The sequence below is a fragment of the Lepisma saccharinum genome, chromosome 7 (assembly GCF_977018435.1).
Source record: "Lepisma saccharinum chromosome 7, izLepSacc3.1, whole genome shotgun sequence".
Taxonomy (NCBI): domain Eukaryota; kingdom Metazoa; phylum Arthropoda; class Insecta; order Zygentoma; family Lepismatidae; genus Lepisma; species Lepisma saccharinum.
This window is the reverse complement of record NC_139235.1, coordinates 28,530,449-28,548,449: the sequence shown is the minus strand read 5'-3', so window position 1 is coordinate 28,548,449 and position 18,001 is coordinate 28,530,449. Positions and strand designations below refer to the sequence as shown.

General features: G+C 40.9%; 1 long non-coding RNA gene across 3 annotated transcripts in view; it reads right to left on the bottom strand.

The window, feature by feature from the left end:
• Positions 1-18,001, bottom strand: part of LOC145989781 (uncharacterized) — a 543,271-nt gene that overhangs the window by 45,494 nt on the left and 479,776 nt on the right. The window contains exon 5 of one of the 3 annotated variants that reach the window (XR_014441894.1): positions 3,494-3,634. The exons of 1 other annotated variant lie outside the window; for it this stretch is intronic. This is a non-coding gene — a long non-coding RNA (uncharacterized LOC145989781). Of the gene's footprint in view, positions 1-3,493; positions 3,635-18,001 lie in introns of those variants that run through there. One more of the 3 variants, XR_014441895.1, reaches the window with a different exon arrangement.

Here is an 18,001-nt window from a genome sequence, read left to right as displayed (position 1 = left end):
CCACCCCAGACTTTCTGACTCATCAACGCCATCTGTTTTCAGACACCGGAAACTACCGACCAACCGTCACTGGAAAAACCCGTGACTCATCAACGCCATCTGTTTTCAGACCCCGAAAACACGTACTCCAATTCCGAGAAAACCAACCGTCACCGCGTCGCCTACTTTTCCTCCTCCCCACCCCAGACTTTCTGACTCATCAACGCCATCTGTTTTCAGACACCGGAAACTACCGACCAACCGTCACTGGAAAAACCCGTGACTCATCAACGCCATCTGTTTTCAGACCCCGAAAACACGTACTCCAATTCCGAGAAAACCAACCGTCACCGCGTCGCCTACTTTTCCTCCTCCCCACCCCAGACTTTCTGACTCATCAACGCCATCTGTTTTCAGACACCGGAAACTACCGACCAACCGTCACTGGAAAAACCCGTGACTCATCAACGCCATCTGTTTTCAGACCCCGAAAACACGTACTCCAATTCCGAGAAAACCAACCGTCACCGCGTCGCCTACTTTTCCTCCTCCCCACCCCAGACTTTCTGACTCATCAACGCCATCTGTTTTCAGACACCGGAAACTACCGACCAACCGTCACTGGAAAAACCCGTGACTCATCAACGCCATCTGTTTTCAGACCTCGAAAACACGTACTCCAATTCCGAGAAAACCAACCGTCACCCCGTACTTTTCCTCCTCCAGACTTTCTGACACATCAACGCCATCTGTTTTCAGACGCCGGAAACTCCCGCGGGAAAAACCCGAATTCCTCCAACCAATCAAAACGCTCCTTACAAAATAAGCCCCGCCCATTTATGACGTCACGACCAATCAAATTCATCCTTACAAAATAAGCCCCGCCCCTTTTATGACGTCACCAAAAAAAAAAAAAAAAGAACTGCTGCGTCATCAATTGATCTTTGATCGATCTTTTCCAATCAATTGATTTATCGACCTCAAGGCGGTACCATAACTACTGGTGCATGCTTCAACTTGCTGTTGCCCTGCACTTGCAATGTTTACTTTGATGAAACAACATTTACTGAATAGACTATGTAAAACTCTGTGCTACTTGGACATTTTATCAATAACACTGTACGTAGAAAAACTGTAAAATAATAAATCACATGCCACATTTGTAATGAGCCTGCACCCCAGATCGCTGTAGGTGATGATAGAGCTGACACCTGGTGGGGAAAGTGGCAACCGTACTTCAAGGGGACATGTAGATTCGAAGGACTAAATGGGAAGGAGCGCTTGTCAATTCGAACACGGCCCTGCAATCATCTGGCCCGGAAACAACCCAGCATGAGAGTAATGCTGGTATCAGAAACTTTCACCTTTCCTACTGCAAGAGTGTGCAAGCAGGAATTGGAAATGAATGCTTTATTTCATTTGCACATAACCTTTACATGTCCAAAAGAAGTTTGGTTGCAGCTTTTGATCTTGTCAATCATCTGGTTCCCACAAGGGTGGGGATTTGTTCAGCATTTCCCACATGTCACAAGGAAGGGTGAATGAACCTTTGAAAAGGAGCATGTTGCTCTTGGACAAGCTGCTAATGACTCAAAAAAAAATGGTATCAGTGGAAAATGTCAACGGATAGATCGGTATTGGCTCAGCCCTAGTTCTGACACGGTAACAGTTCAAATTGTTTTATGATTTCTCCTAGCACAAAGACTAATTATCATAGGATTTTGGAAACCATTGTCACACAAAATTTGAACCTTCCTTAAAGTAATGAGCAATGTTTGGACTCGAAAAAAGTTATTTATGTTCAAAAACAAAATTGATAATTACCTTATGCACTTCTCATGGACAAGATATTCTCAGTCGACAAGCGACAGTAAATATCGTAGAAGCGTGGGAATGAATGTAGATGTAAATCAGAACCTTAGTAGAATGCATTTAGGGACTTTATTTTAATGCTAAGGGAACCAAACCTAACCACGAAAGCATATATTGAACAAAACCTTAAGTAATCGCTAAAACTCCGCAGTATGTGTTAACAGACGTACATCGAAATCGAACCATGTAAAAATTGCATTCATAGAATGATGAAATCGCAATAAAACAAAAGGAACTTGGGCCCACACAGGTTCTTCAAATTTACTGTTTCCAAAATCACTTCTGATAAATAACTTTTTTCGAGTCCAAACATTGCTCATTACTTTAAGGAAGGTTCAAATTTTGTGTGACAATGGTTTCCAAAATCCTACCACTGACCACTTAATACGCTCGGCCACAATATGGACACGTATTTGCATGAGCATGCTTAACAGTTTCGTAAAAACTTAATGTTGTGAACAGTGCCGGGTTCATAAATTATTTAACTGCAGTATTTGGTTGGTGATAACTCAGAATAAAGTGGCGGGAAAGATGCTACTATTTAAGTATACCGTATGCGCAGCCTGAAGGTGCACTTGGGCCAAATTATTTAAAAATTATTACACTTAGAGATATATACTTTACTTACCTTTTTGCAATCGGTCGTGAATATCTTCCGACTCCGTTACTGAATACCTCAATCCATTGAATTCATATTCCACGCACCTCATTTCCGCCATCTTACTTGAAACTAGCAGACGTCAGACGAATATGTTGACCACAGGTAGCGAGAGATTTTTATGTTGAGTGAAGCCGCGGTCGCTCCGTCTCAACAACCAGGTAGCAAGCGCCTCCAGGATTCTTGCTACTCAACAATGTTGGGTTGCTGAGTGATCCTGGAGGCGCCCATTGTCACATTGGAAGAGAAAGTTCAACAGCCGGTGAGGCGAGGGCTTACCTTGGCCGCTGTCCGTACAACGTGTCTCCATCGGCGAGGCTGGGAAGCGCGCCGGGAAGACGCCTGCCGCTGAAAAACAAAACTTCTCTCACTGCATTTCCATTCACTAAGGCTATTGTTTTTGCCGTGGACACTGTTCAGAAGTAATAGCCTGACACTCGTGCACAGTAAAATAACACAGAAATAAACAACGATCGCCGAAAAGCCGGTCATTTTCAGAGCGCGATCTGACAGCTTTCTACTCCTGACAGCCATCTTGAACTTTGTTTTCGATATTATTCTTAGTAACGTAGCTATATTTGAAATTAAAAGTAAATGCTTATCTTTTGTTTGTTATAACAAAACCCCTCCCCCCTGAAATTTTTAGTGGGGGGTGGTTGAGGCGAAGATTGTTGGTGGGGGGAAATCCCCCCATCCCCCCAGGATTTCGTACCCTGCTGTGAAAGACAGGGCAACGAAGTTGACACAATTTCTGGTAATCATGCCTTTGCCAGAAGGAGCTATAATGCAAGAAATGTAGTCACATGATTCTCCACTGTGTACTACACCTACAGGTTCATTGGCCATCGTATCTGGCGAGCTGTATAGAATGATAGAAAAGGATCATAAAATAACTCAAATAAAAGCATGGGTCCGTCAAGAACTTAATAACAATCCATATGTTTATTTTTATAACTTTATTACAATGTTACTTTAAGTAGACAGTTTTATTTGATAAGACATTAATTTGTGAAACTGGTTTTCCCATCACATCCGTCAGTGACATCTTTTCATGTGTCAGCAACATTTGCTTCATGGAAATGCAGAAGAACCATCTAGTGTGCTTGAAGGAAATCTAGCTCTTTCCTGCAATGATAGGAAATATTGTATGTACCTGTACATGATAGATATATGATATATGTTGTTTAGATTGAGTATGTGGGGTACAGTCATTAATACCACTGCCTGAGATTAGTTTAAAAGTACATGAGCATGGCATTGCCTTATAATTTGGCAAGCACAGGAGATGTAGCTACTATATAGAAGGTTAAATAAGAAAATCAGGCTTGACCAGGACTCAAACCCTGATCTCTACTATACCATGCCATTGCTCTACCAACTGAGTAAGCTCTGGTTTCCCCTGATTTCTCACTTCAAAAGAGGTAAAGGTAAAGTGCTATGCACCACACCGTGAAGGCTTATAGGGGGTGTTGGGTTAGGGGCCCTACACTTTCTTGAGTACGGCCGAAGGTGGAGGTGATGTGATCAATACCACGCCCCTGGCTGCCTTTAACCCCCAGAGTTTCCTCCAGGTACCCAGGTGGGCGCCGCTTCAACAGGTGGAAAAAATCCCTGTTCTCCCTCGCCGAGGATCGAACTTGGGTCTCTCGCATGGTAGTCAGGCGCCATAACGACTGAGCTACCGCGGCCATTCAAAAAGCAAGAAGTAAAAATCACAGAAGTGAAGAAACCAGAGCTGGCTCAGTTGGTACATCGCATCAATTTCAGTGCTCAAAATATGGTTTTCACTCCCCTACTACACAAAAAATACCTTGGCTCGATTACTTCATTCCTTCAGGCTTCACTTTCAATTTGAAATTCCCAGGGATCATCGGGTAGAATTTTCCATCTGGAGGGAGAGAGATGTGTGAGTTAGAGGAGACGGGGGTTGGTTGTGACAAGCACTGTTCCATGGAAACTATTAGTGATATTCGTTTGTTGTTGACACTGATGGCTCATTGGCACACACATTTGTGTGCTTCTCCCCAGAGAAGAGTTAGATGGGTGTTTTCTTTTTGTGGGTTTTTGTCTAATTTCTGTGGTAAATATTATTTCTTCTCTACAGTTTTCAATATAGCCTCAAACAGCAGTGATATATCCTGAGAATTATATTATTTATAGTCAGTATTATGTGAGAGGTTTTGATTCAAGTAAATTTAAACTTGAAGTTGAGATTGAAGGGACAGAAGTGAAAAAGTACATATGTAGTTGTGACAAAAGTAAGGGGTTGGTTGTGACAGCTGTCAAATTACAGATTACTCAAATAAGGAACTAACAAACAGAAATGAAACTTATGTTGAACGTCCTCCTACTTATAAAAATTCATTTTTTCACACCTGCTAGATCTATTCCTAAAAACAGTGATTTGATTTATAATGGAGCTGTATATGCATATATTCATGGTCACTGTTTGAACCTCCAACAACCAGTCGCTGAATACATCCACATACCATGTAGGCAGCAGAGTATAATGTCAAATTAGTGACATGTTTGCAACTTATGGTTGGCCAGTTACTTAATATCAAATAATCAGCTGCCATTGTTGATCCAGTCACACCCCTACAATTTGAAAACCCACCGTAATAAAGTAATCTTTAGATTTTACTAAAGCAGGAAATGTACTTTAACATCTTTGACCGAATGGAACTTTTATAATGAAAAAATATTATGTAAGAAAACTTCTAGTTCTGCCATAAGAATCTGGTGGGCTGAGATCCGTTTTGGGGGTTTCCAACCTCCCCCTAACCCCCCTGGGCGGGTTACACTTTTATTGTTGAGGCAATATGTCGTTTTGCTTTGGAAAAGTAGGTTGTTTGTCACTTCTTCAATATAATTAATTTTCAGTGTATGCGTTGTTGTATCCTTTCCCCCCGTGTGCACGCTATGCTCGTGACGTCACATCGTGTCGTCATGACAGATCAATAGCCTTCTTCCCTATCAGAGGATGTTACGCGACCTTCAGTGGCACACAAAGGAGGAAGTCAAAGCAAGCAAAATTAGCTCCATTTTAGTGAGGTCATTCTCCTGTGCCAGCGCTGTGGCCAAGGACGTATTTAAGGGGGGGGGGGGGCTCCAGGGGTCCGGACCACACGATTTACAAACTACTGAAATTAAATAGTGAAAATACACTTATTTAACATTTGGTGTTCTAGCATCTCTTTTCAATGCCTTTCCTGGCCGGACGCCGAGCAGGTTCGGCGTAAAGAATTCTATATTCCTTGCTGCCTTTCTGGAGGAAAAAGCTTCGATTTCTACAGCACGCGCGTAAATGCTCTCTCATACGCCAGCTTACGGAGCAGCAGAGGTCTACCGTGATTGGTTCATGTGACCCTTCCTGCCTTCTGAAACAGACGACAGCGGTAGAATTCCTACCTGGTTCTTCGCGCTCATGCAACTCGTGCTATGTGATGCTACAATACGCAATATTGACTGACGTAACTTTACCAATCTCAAATATACCGCTTCTTAATGACAACTGCATTGTATAATTTAACGAACGAACAGCGATGTGCATTAGAAACTAAAAGATCAACACAGTTTTTGTCAAATAAGTTGGTGAAGTCCTCGTGGTAGAAGTTCAGCCTGTGGCTGCTCTACCACTTAACCCGCAAAACTATCATTTTTTTATTGTTATTTTTTTTCGTTATTATCTAACTGCTTAAAATTGTGTCAATGGAAATGTTTAGCATTCATTTGAAAACTAACAACAAATTGTCTCTGGACAAAATTATATTAAAATGTTTATCAGCATTTTCAAGATGTAATAAACAGTGGTCTGAATTACTAATCGGCATTGTTACGTCAGTAGAGTGTACGATATTTGGATCATCCACCCACCTCCGTGTCAGAGTGATTTGCACAGTGCGCCAAGACGACAGAGGTCCCTGGTTCGAATCCCGGCGTGAGCACGGGTGTTCTTTGTCAGTGTCCCTTCATCAATAACATCACTCATATTCATATTCGCAATTAACCAAACGTGATAGAAAAGCGAAGTAAAATAAACCAAATCAATCAGTAGTTGGATCATCCACAACAATGACGTCTACTGTTGTGCAGAGAAGCTAGTGTTGCCCACGAGACGAGACTTTGGCCTGTCTCGTCTCGTGGAAATGCTGTGAAATGCTGTTCGTCTCGAAAATATTCGTTTGTCTCGGGACACATGATCAATCTCGTCTCGTCTCGAATTTTTAAAAGCCTGTCCCGTCTCGTCCCGTGGGCAACACTAAGAGACGCTTGTGATTCAGGTAGGTTTTTAATGACTTGCGTCATGCAGAAAGGTATATAGAAAAGGTGTAAAACACCAGAGTTCAAAACATTTGTGGCATAGTGAGGCATCTAATTTTCTAGCTAAAACATGCATGGATGATGTTTTATTGAAAACCCAGCTGACTTCAGGCAAATAAACAATACCTGTGGAAAGAGCCGACCCTTCCTTCGGACTTGGCGTTCCCACCCGAAATGTCCATGCTACGCCACTGGTTTTTATTTAACATTAGACTCGTTAAAAGCGTACGGTTTACTGCCTGCTGCCCAATATTACGATTTTCACACAAAATTGACGAACTTCAAAAAATATATTTGTCTCTGAAGCATCGTGCGAACATGTTAAATTGATAGATACAAATGTATGATTTCATCAGTATTTAATTTAGCAAAATTAATGTGAAAATGTATTTAACTATTAAATGCGAACTACCTTCCATTCGTTAATATAGATTTTTTTTATTATTATTTGATGTTAATCAGCAAGCCTTTTTCATGAATATCGGGGGTATGTTTCTATGTCCCTATCTGCTTCATTCCCGGTCTCGACTGAAGTTAAAATAGTCTTGAAATGTAGCGGATACAAAACTGTTCAAATATATATTACAGTAACTATAAACATTAGTGGCTATGTGTACATTGAAGAACATATGCATAACCTACAAATATGCAGCCACCCATTTAGCACCCTTTAGTGTGAGTGAGGAAGTCGCACGGTAAAGCAATTTTAGGCAAAATTTTCACATAAATTCACAGTGTATTTAACTAAAGTCTTCAACGAGACGAGGCTCTCGGGCATTAAGTCTCGTTCTCGCCTCGGTTTTCGAATCGAGGTCTTGGTACGGTCCCTTAGAGCAGTAGGGGAGCCAGGTTGGCAACCTGTGGGTATGAGGGGAGGAGCTAACGATGCTCCTCCAGCTAACCAATAGCAAGCCAGCTTCTTCATGACGAGTCTACCGCTGGCTTCTCAACATGGCGCCAGGACAATCGAATCAACTTCAAATTTTCCCTTGTCTCTTACAATAACGTTGTGGAAATGACGTATCTATTTTCAAAGTATGAATGTATGACCTATTTCTTCACTATGTTTTGTGTTAGAATTGAACTGCCTTTGTTAGGCGTGTTGCATTGATCAGGGACGGCGCCAGAAATTTTCGACCGGGTGGGCAGAAGCTCCTTATTGATAGATTAGGGTGGGCAGTATAAATGTAAGACCATGTATGTGTACGTATGTATCCCCCTCTCTCTTACACTCCCGATTTTCCTCCTACTTCTTTTTCCTTTCCTTGTGTTCCTCTTTATTCTTTTCTAATCTATTCTCGCATCTTGTTCCATTTCCTTTCGTTTTGTCTCTGATGGACACAAGGAAGTGTTTACACATGCGCAGCCATACCCCAGCCATACATTCTAATGTATGCATGTTAATACAGTGAAATAAATTTGAATTGGATTTAAGCTTGTGTTGCAAATACAAGGCACATACTTGATTTTATGTATTCGGCGACAATGATAGAAAGTGCGATGGTAGACAATCGTGCAGTTTCTCGTAATTTAAATGCATGTTCGTGAGCATAGTATTTTCATCGTATGAGTTTTTAACTGAAAGAGTTTTCTTACTCCTTGGGGGTAACTTTTCTTAGCTTACAAGGTTTGTACAACTGACAAATCTATCTGAATGTTTGTAGTAGCGGCGATTGGGTGCCAACATTTGAGGAGCAAAAACAATATACTCTTTCTTGGTAGAAAACGCTTAGCATAAAAAGGCCATAGTGCAGGGGCAAAAAGTGGCAAAATTTGGCGAGGGAATCGCATCCCCCACTTCCCGGTTCTCCTAATCGCCGCCACTGAATGTTTGGATTAAAATGAACGTCTTATTAGGAATGATTTAAACCACACACCGAAATCAAATTCTTTATTCATTGTCCATGAAGTATTCCTAGGCTACTGATAGGCTATTTTGACAGAATATCACTCACAAACAAGTAAGATCGAAAAATCTGTTCAGAATTGAAGAGATTATTAGCTAAGTTGTTATTCATTTTCTGAACTGTCATGTTACTAATGCGGGAGAAGCAATACACGTATGGTTGGTTACATGAACATATTTTTTGAGGTAACAAAATGATTTAGGACACAAGGAATTCATCGAAGTTGATCACCGTGCCAGTAATAATTCATCTATTTTTCATAATGACTTGGGTTGCATGGCGTGACCATTTCGAACACACTAGAATGTCAACCTCTATCCTGTGCAGCACACCCTGGAAACTTGATTTTTCAGGCAACGAGTCCCTGGTGCTTGGAACCACTGTGAAAGTAATAATTTATGAGGGTTTGTATTTTGAGTGTCAGCTTGTGTTTGTTTTCACCCCTTCGTAACTTTCATCTAATCCCCATTGAACCTTATCGTCGTCATTATCAAAATTAGCAGAAAAATGACTTAACCTTTAAACAGCCAATGGGTCATATATGACCCATGGTGCAGATTACAACATTCACGTGCTTTTAGGACCTTCATACTTGTATGTGAGGTTGTAAACGCTGATAGATGTTGAGACAAGACATTGAAATGTCATGTGGAAGAAACCCCCCCTCCCCCTTTCTCTAATATGCAAATTAGCTATTTTTAGCCAAAATGCAAATTGTACATATTGCTTCATATTTCAGCTTGTATGAGAACTAGAACTTGAAACAAGTTTCGCTTTGTTGAAAAAGGTCTACTCTTTGAAAACAATGGAAATGTTTGCGACCTTTTTCCAAAATAACGGGAGAAGAGGGTGCGAACGCCAGATTTTTTTTTCATTGAAATTTTGGGACTTGGCCCCTCCCAACCCAGTTTTTCTCACTTGGGCTTTCTGAATTGTACACGGTCGCGTGCTCTGATGTTTTTGCTTTCAAACAAAAGTTATCCGAAGTAGTTTGCTCAAATAGTCTCAGAGATATAACGTTTTTCTGAAATAAGTGTAAAAATTTAAAAATCGCGCGCAAAGGCCGCGTCGAGAGAGGGGTTACTTTCGAAAACCGGCTCGGCTGTTAAAGGTTAAATATAACAAATCAACCACAACTTACTCTTCCAAAAATGGAGTTGCATTAGTGCATACCTCTTAGAAAGTTGAGATGGTAGTTTCAATTGCACAGCGTTTCGTTAGTGGATGAAGGCAGCTAATTCCGTGAACAATGATGTTGTTTTCCGAAAGTCTCAAATATTTGTCTCAGGCAATCACCCTCCTAAAATGGACGCATCTTCTGTGGTGATAAAATGCCACGTTTGGTGCGAGTTCTTTCTGTATATTTTCCCACAAAGGCATAACGCTGTCGCATTATAATGAAGAGGTCCTGTGTTCGACTCCCCCCCCCCCCCGCCTCTGGTGGAAGCACAATGCACACTGGTTCCACGTTAAACTGTATGTTTAGTCCCGATTAGCATATCTGAGCATAAAAGTGGGCTTAGAAACAAACTAACAAAATCGTCTTCTAGATACTTCGTGACATAACTTTTTTTTCTTTACTTCAGCTGCATCTACAGATTCTGTTGCCATTTTCGGCTGATTCATGTGGCAAAATTTATGTATTGAACAAGGATTTCTAAATAGGATAAGCCACTCATTAGCAATTGAATAATTCTGTAGCTTTTTCCATACATAACTGGTTTATTAAAATTTATTCACTGATTATTGTGATTCCTTCTTATTAGTAAAATGAATATAAAGTTGATATTTCGCATACCATATTGATATTTGAAGATAAGAAGTATATAAAAATTGTAATGAAATAAAAAAGGGACACTTCTGGAATTTTAATGCAGAGCTAATTAAAACTATATTATACTCTCTAGGTTTATGGCTTCAGCAACAGAAGCCTTCCATCTGTCCCTATTAGGGGCAAGATCAATCCAATCTTTTCGATCCTTGCCGATTTCTTTTATGTCCATCTCAACGTTATCCCTCCATCCTCGTCTCGGCCTTCCTACTGGTCTCTTACCATCAGGTTTCTCAACAAGAATCCTGTAAACTATTTTTTCCGTCTGCCATTCGTGTCACATGGCCTGCCCATCTAAGTCTTCTTGATTAAATTATTCTAATAATAATAATTAAAAAGTCAATATAATGTATTGTGTTGCCGGTGGAAGTAATGCTAAGATGATGATTTTATTTATTTATTTAGAGATTATTTTAACCATACCCAGGCCGGGATTTATATACGTATGTGGAGGCCCGGAGCTACAGCCCTCAAGTTCACCCTCAATTCTGATTTAATCTTGATCATACCCTGCATAATTTTGAGCCTCCTAAGCCTACTAGCTGCTTTTAATCATGGAAATATTCATTTGATCACAGTTTTTGTTTCAATAGCTCTAGTATTTACTTTCACTTTCTAATGACAAAATTGGCTTTTTATGGGTTGATAATATGTGAATATTTCTAGCATAGATAATATTCACAAGTAAAATATATATGTTATGAACACCAGAATACACTTATTTATCGAATTATTAATATATATCCAAGTATATGTACTTATTGAATTTGATTGGGTGGGCAATCGGGTGGGCACAGGAATTTTTGGGTGGGCGCTTGCCCACCCGTGCCCACCCCTGGCGCCGTCCCTGGCATTGATTTACAGCAGAAAATGAAGGGAATGGGGAGGGAAAAGGGGCGTTGCATTATTCCCTGGCGTGCCAATCACAATTAACATGCTACTAAATGGCATAAAAATACATATTTTGGCTAAAAGAATCTTGATTTATGTACTTTTTCTTTTAGGCTGGGTGCCCGACCCTGTGGCCGAGCGGTTAGCACATCGCGCTGCGACGCCAAGGGTCCCGGGTTCGAATCCCGGTCGGGTTTGGTTGTTTGTGAATGTCCATTCATCAATTTCATCACTCATCCCCATCTTCGCAAATTAGCCAAGAGGCACAAAACGCGAAGTAAAATAAACTAAATCAATCAATCAATCAATCAATCTTTTAGGCTGGGGAAGAACAAGGTTTTCCACACCTCTCTTCTAACATATGCGTCGGAAATTGGCATCATTCTATTCATTGCAATATACAAAAAGCAGGAAGAAGAAGAAACTGTTATTAGCAGGTTCAAACAGAAATAAAGTTCAGTTATTGAGTTGGTGTTTTAAGTTCACTTTATGCACAGTAAGGTTAATAGGGACTGGACCTACAGTTTGAAGTGGTATCCGAATCGCTATGTGCCTCCACCGGATATCGAAACTAGTGTTGTCCACGGGACGAGACGGGATAGGCTGTTAAAAATTCGAGACGAGACGAGATTGACCATGTGTCCCGAGACAAACGAATATTTTCGAGACGAGACAGCATTTCCACGAGACGAGACAGGCCAAAGTCTCGTCTCGTGGGCAACACTAATCGAAACCCCAGGCCATCTTGATAACCAGGCGACGACGATGCCACTACGTCACCGGAGAGGCCCTAAAGTTCAGTTAGTATTCGAACAGAAGAACCAAAGTAAAAGCTACGTTAAGTCGGAAAAATTGAGTGTAGAATTCAGGAACCCATTTACGTTTTCCATATCCTGCAATTTATTGCAAATAATAAATGGTGAAGAGGTTATCTCAGGATATCAACCAAGTGATTTCCGGATAGGGTTCCGAACTTTTGAGAGCTAACGTAACTCTCATCCTCAGGGGTTGAAGAGCAGATATGTGTCAGGTTTTATATATTGGATGTTGGAGGTGGTGGCCTGATTCACAAAATTAGTGTTGCCCACGAGACGAGACTTTGGCCTGTCTCGTCTCGTGGAAATGCTGTGAAATGCTGTCTCGTCTCGAAAATATTCGTTTGTCAAAGGGACACATGATCAATCTCGTCTCGTCTCGAATTTTTAAAAGCCTGTCCCGTCTCGTCCCGTGGGCAACACTACACAAAATACATAACGAGAAAGCCACGGAATGTACATAAGCCAGTTAGGTCAAATCTGGCCTAGAACATTTATCGATTTGTAGGGAGACAAATTTATGGTAAATCAAACTGAGGAGAGCGGTAAATAAAATGTTAGATCAGCGGTATATACCAGCGATGGAAAAAAAAATTGGCACACACTTTTTCATCATGAGAGGAAACAACATACAAAAGAGATATAAATTGATAAACTACTTAATTTTTATTTACTGTACACATACACAAGTACTTAGCTGTCGACCAAAAATAAAACATCAACACAAAATCACTTCATTTCTAAATTGCATATTCGGGGGAAGAAAGGAAGGCATCTTGACAGGGAGCGAAGTTTTCGAACTGAGATTATGTGCATGGGAAATCCCAATTTGCAGCGTCTTCCTGATGTGATCGAAGATAAAACGTTCTTCAGGTGCAAGTGGTAGGAAACTTTAGGCAAACGTTTCGTTACAAATCGACAGTTTGCGCGCACAACCTCGATTGCCGGTTTTTGCGTGTTTTCTACTTAATTTGATGATATTTCACGGTTATTTCGCGAAAAAGCGTTCATTTCGTGGAAAAGAACACATTTCGCATTACTTTGCGAATAAAACTCATGCATATTCCATCATTGGGGGTGTGGTTACGTGCAGAATGTTCAAGATTGCATCTTTTTTTCACATTTCGCGATTTCGCGCATCGCGAAAATTCAATGTCCCTATCGATTTGTAATCCTGACAGGGTGGGCGTCTGACTGTCACGCGGGAGACTCGGGTTCGATTCTCGGGCTGCGTGATTTAAAATCGGAATTATCCCGGCCTTGTCCCGGAATAAAGAGGCTCTTGGGCTTACCCAGCCTCAAATCAATGGAAACTTAGGGGGAAACCCTGAGGGGATGGGAGGTAAGGGTGGCTGGAGCATGGTGCTGATCACATCACCACCAAAATGGCCGAGATCGAGTACGTATCTGGCCCTACCCCCAATCTCCTAAATGTGCCTTCATGGCACGGTGCTATTTGCACGGGGAACTTTACCTTACCTCAATCCTGACAGTTTATAATAGTTATTCTTGTATAATAATAATAATAATAATGATGATGATTATTATTATTTTATGGATGGTTTGATCCCACCTTTTCAGAAATTTCGGGAGACGCCCATGTTGTTAGTTACGTTGACGCTTCTGTTAGATTAGGGGCGTTAGGAATTAGCATTTCTGTATCTGACAGAAGGAGGGTCCTGGAGGGTGATAATGGACATTTGTATCACCTTTTGTTGCAGGTTGTTCAAATTGTCCTTGACTTGACTTTTCTCACGCAATTCATCAAACCCGTTTCACGCTCATGTGAACTTCTTTCACGATCGGAATATTTGCAAAACCCAGATGAGCAAAAAACACATTCCAAAACCCAAATACAAATCACAAATATTGTAGAGGGTGGCCACATATTAAGGGGGGATCTTCTGTAACATTTACATTAATTGAGCTAGTATTTTTCTTTCATTTTTATCTTTCTTTACACGTATGTAAAATCTAACAGACATATCGGAAGAAGTGTATGTTGTTTAGAATGACAGCAAGTCGCCTAAGTATTGAGCAGCGTGTCAAATGTGTACGGGCATTTTCCATTATCAACAAACAAAGTGTAAGCTAAAGTTCAGCGACGAATGCTTAGTGTTGCCCACGAGACGAGACGAGACGAGACTTTGGTCTGTCTCGTCTCGTCTCGTGGAAATGTTGTCTCGTCTCGAAACTATTCGTTTGTCCCGTCTCGTCTCGTAAAAGTAATGCAGGATATTATGCCAACAAAAGTTATAACTGGGACACATCACAAAATATTATTCTCGAAAATGGGTTACACCTGTAATCACTTTGCTCACTGTAGTTATAGTGAGAATAAATATGATTCCTTAATCATAAGAACATGAGTATATGAAATAAGGTTTGTTGATTATCAATAGCTAGATAATGTATAGAATCTGCCTTGCTTTTCTAGCTCCCATCCACTCTTTATCCATCGTACACGCAGGGAGCTTTCAGACAGAAGGAACACGCGACAGGCGACAAGTCACACGGGGGTTTACACAGAAGTGACAAGCGACGGGATTCATTCAGTTCCGTCTATGATATCCCAAATCGATTGATTCGTTTAGTTCATTTCACTTCGCTTTTATGAAAGTTTTGGCTAATCGTGAAGACGAGGCTGAGTGATGATATGTTGAAACTGATAAAGCGAAACTTACAAAAGATCAACCATGCTCAGGCTGGGATTCGAACCCGGGACCCCTCGCATCGTAGCGCGCTGTGTTAACCACTCTGCCACGGAGGTCGGTATTTTATATCTGAAATTGTTAAAGCAAGGAGTGAAATTACTGTTTTCGAGCACCTCAACATTTTACATTACATTGCTTCAACAAACCTTAAAAGGAAACAGAGACGATAATGGCGGAGCCTTGGAATTTACAGTTAATCTTTACTGGATGTAAATGTTTCAATGAGAATCCTAACCACTAATAAATACGGAAACAAATTGATTCCAGGTAGCTGGGTCAAGTAAATAAACACACGTGTACTAGAGTTGGGCAAAGGTTTATGCCCCTTTTCATTTTGTTATTGTCCTACACCACAAAACTTCGCTTTTTCTCCATATATTTTTCTGTCGATTGCGCAAAGAGTTTGAACATATGAGAAATTAACGCTATTCCCAGATAACACGACATTGTCATTAATTTTATGCAATGTTACCGACATTTTACACAGTACTAACAAACGTACAGTTCGCACAGGTGTAACGAATGCTACGTGGTGGGTATTTCCTTGCAGACGACACGCAACTTCGCCGCAAACACCAATCGAATCTGTCGTCACATTTCGACCAAAAGGAAAAAAAAATCGGTGAAAATCGTTCGTTATCGGTGCTCGGGGCGGTGTTGCCAAGTCAGACTTGAAAAAATCGGGAGATTGTTCCTTGGGAAACCAGAACTGCTACAAAATCCGATGATCTAATAGTAGCGGTTAAACGAAGGAGGGGAGGGGCGGCATTGGCGTGCGCACTGGGTGAGGGGGGGGGGCAAGTTGGCATCCGCAGATATTTTCCAGCGAGAGGGAAACAATGTGTTTTTATCAGGCGGGTAAACGAGGCATATTACCCCGTAATAGCGTTGCCCTCTCAGAAAACACCACTTGCGTTTGAAATTATCACGTTCCTACGTCCCTATTATAATAATGGATGTAAATTACTGTAACTGAAATCAAATCATGCCTGAAATAATAGGTACTTTTATGTCAACATTCATTTTCTAGAAGGGGAGAGGACGAGATAGATTGCGAATAACCTAGAGTCGCCAAGCAAAGGGTCACAATAAAACCCTCCTGCTGCAGTGGTGTGTGTTGTTTACGGTGTAAACGTCACAGATACTTTTGTAACAATGGTGCTAAACCCAGCACCCTGTGTTTGGCGAAAAGAAACCGAACATCTCCATTTCAGGAGTGGTCGTGTTTCAAACAAAAGATAGTAAACCGCCCGAGGGACCCGACCAACGTCTTTCATCTCTTCCGCATCTTCCGATGGTGAGGGTGCGTGGAAAACACCTTCAAGTTTGCCCTTTCTCAGCACCGACGCAAGGGGTTTGCGATGTCCAGGCCCGTAGCTAGAGGGGGAGCAGGGGGACAAGTGCCCCCCCCCCCCCGAGAGCCTGCTTTGCTCCCCCTGTGAAAATACAGAACACATTCCTACTTGGAATTCTCACTAATCTTTACAATTATATCATGTGTTACTCTAGCAACATAACAAAGACACGTACTAGGATTGGGAGGAAAAAAAAATCCCTTCCAGATTCAGACTTCGGGAAATGATTTCGCAATTTTCAGAATCTAGAACAGTTGTGACATTTTGAGTAGTCGTATTAAAGGTGCCTAATGTGTTCGGATGTTTCTCTTGGATGTTTTGGTATGAACTTGGAACTGCTTAAATTATTGTTTCCCAAGTCTACCTTTTGGCAATAGTGATTCATGTGGTAGAGAGAGGGAGTGGATATTTGATTTTTGTTACTTGGCATTGCTTTTCTGTCACTTCTAGCTAATCGCAACAATGAGTGATGATGTGAAATTGATGAAGATACACTCATAAACAGTGCCGCAACCACAGGGGGCAGGGGCATTGTCCCTGTCTCCCACCAGACCCTGGACGGAAGTCCATTCAGGGGAAGCAATTGGATACTCATGATGGAATTAGTTTTTACGTGTTCCTTGCATTTTTCTTCCAGACGGCCAAGAGCACTTGTAAGGGGCGCAGAGGGACAATTACCCCCCCCCCCCTCGATTTCAAATTTTATACAAATAAAAATACATTTCGTAAAATTTTCTTGCTTGTTTCGCTCGCAATGTCTGCTATTCTTATAGTCCAAGTTCAGAGTCATAGCTATGGGGCGGCGGGAGTCAACCCTGGGAGCCAAACGATCTATGAAAAAATGTCAAAGATAATGCCATGGCGCTCCATAAAATTATTTGCGCCCTATTAAAAAAAATTCTTTCTATGAAATTTAATCTGAAATATTAATGATGACACTGTAATCCAAGAAACCATTGATCAATCAAGGGATTCCTACTTGTTTGTCAGGTGTCAAAACATGTATTTCAACAATAAAATAATACAATTCACACAATATTTTGCAAAATGGTTAACGTAACCAGTAGGCAAACATTGTCTGTTGATGCAAGAGTCTCCCCTTTGAAGGAAATAGAGTCGGTGGTGGACTAAAGGACCCATGTTTTAATGTTTTAGAAAGTACAAAAAATGTATTACTTACAAATTGTTACACAATTCATCAAAGTGTAGATAATATGTAACCATTATTATTTAATTAATTCTATTTTTCTTGCATAACACAACACAATGGTGTTGTTGGATTCTCGTTAGATTCCTTTGTGCGTAAAAATCTTGCATACTGGAACCTAGAGGGAATCATTATGAAGCATGATTTATAAAGGGCTCCCTTAATCAGTTCTGCAGAGAGGCCCAAAGCTGTTGGTACATATTAATCGTCTATTAACATTATCGACCTGTAAATATCAAGTAGATACAGTCCCTATTAGCCTATTTACGTATGTTAAACTTTATATTCTTTGCCAATCTGGAAAGGTCATTATCGAAATATTGCTATTTGATGTTGCTTGAAGTTTTTTTTTTTCGTTGCAGTTTCAAGATATCATCCCTTTTCTGTTACTTATCTATTTTGTTGAAGGGGGTAAGTGCCTCTGTGTACCCTGCTATATCTGCCAATGC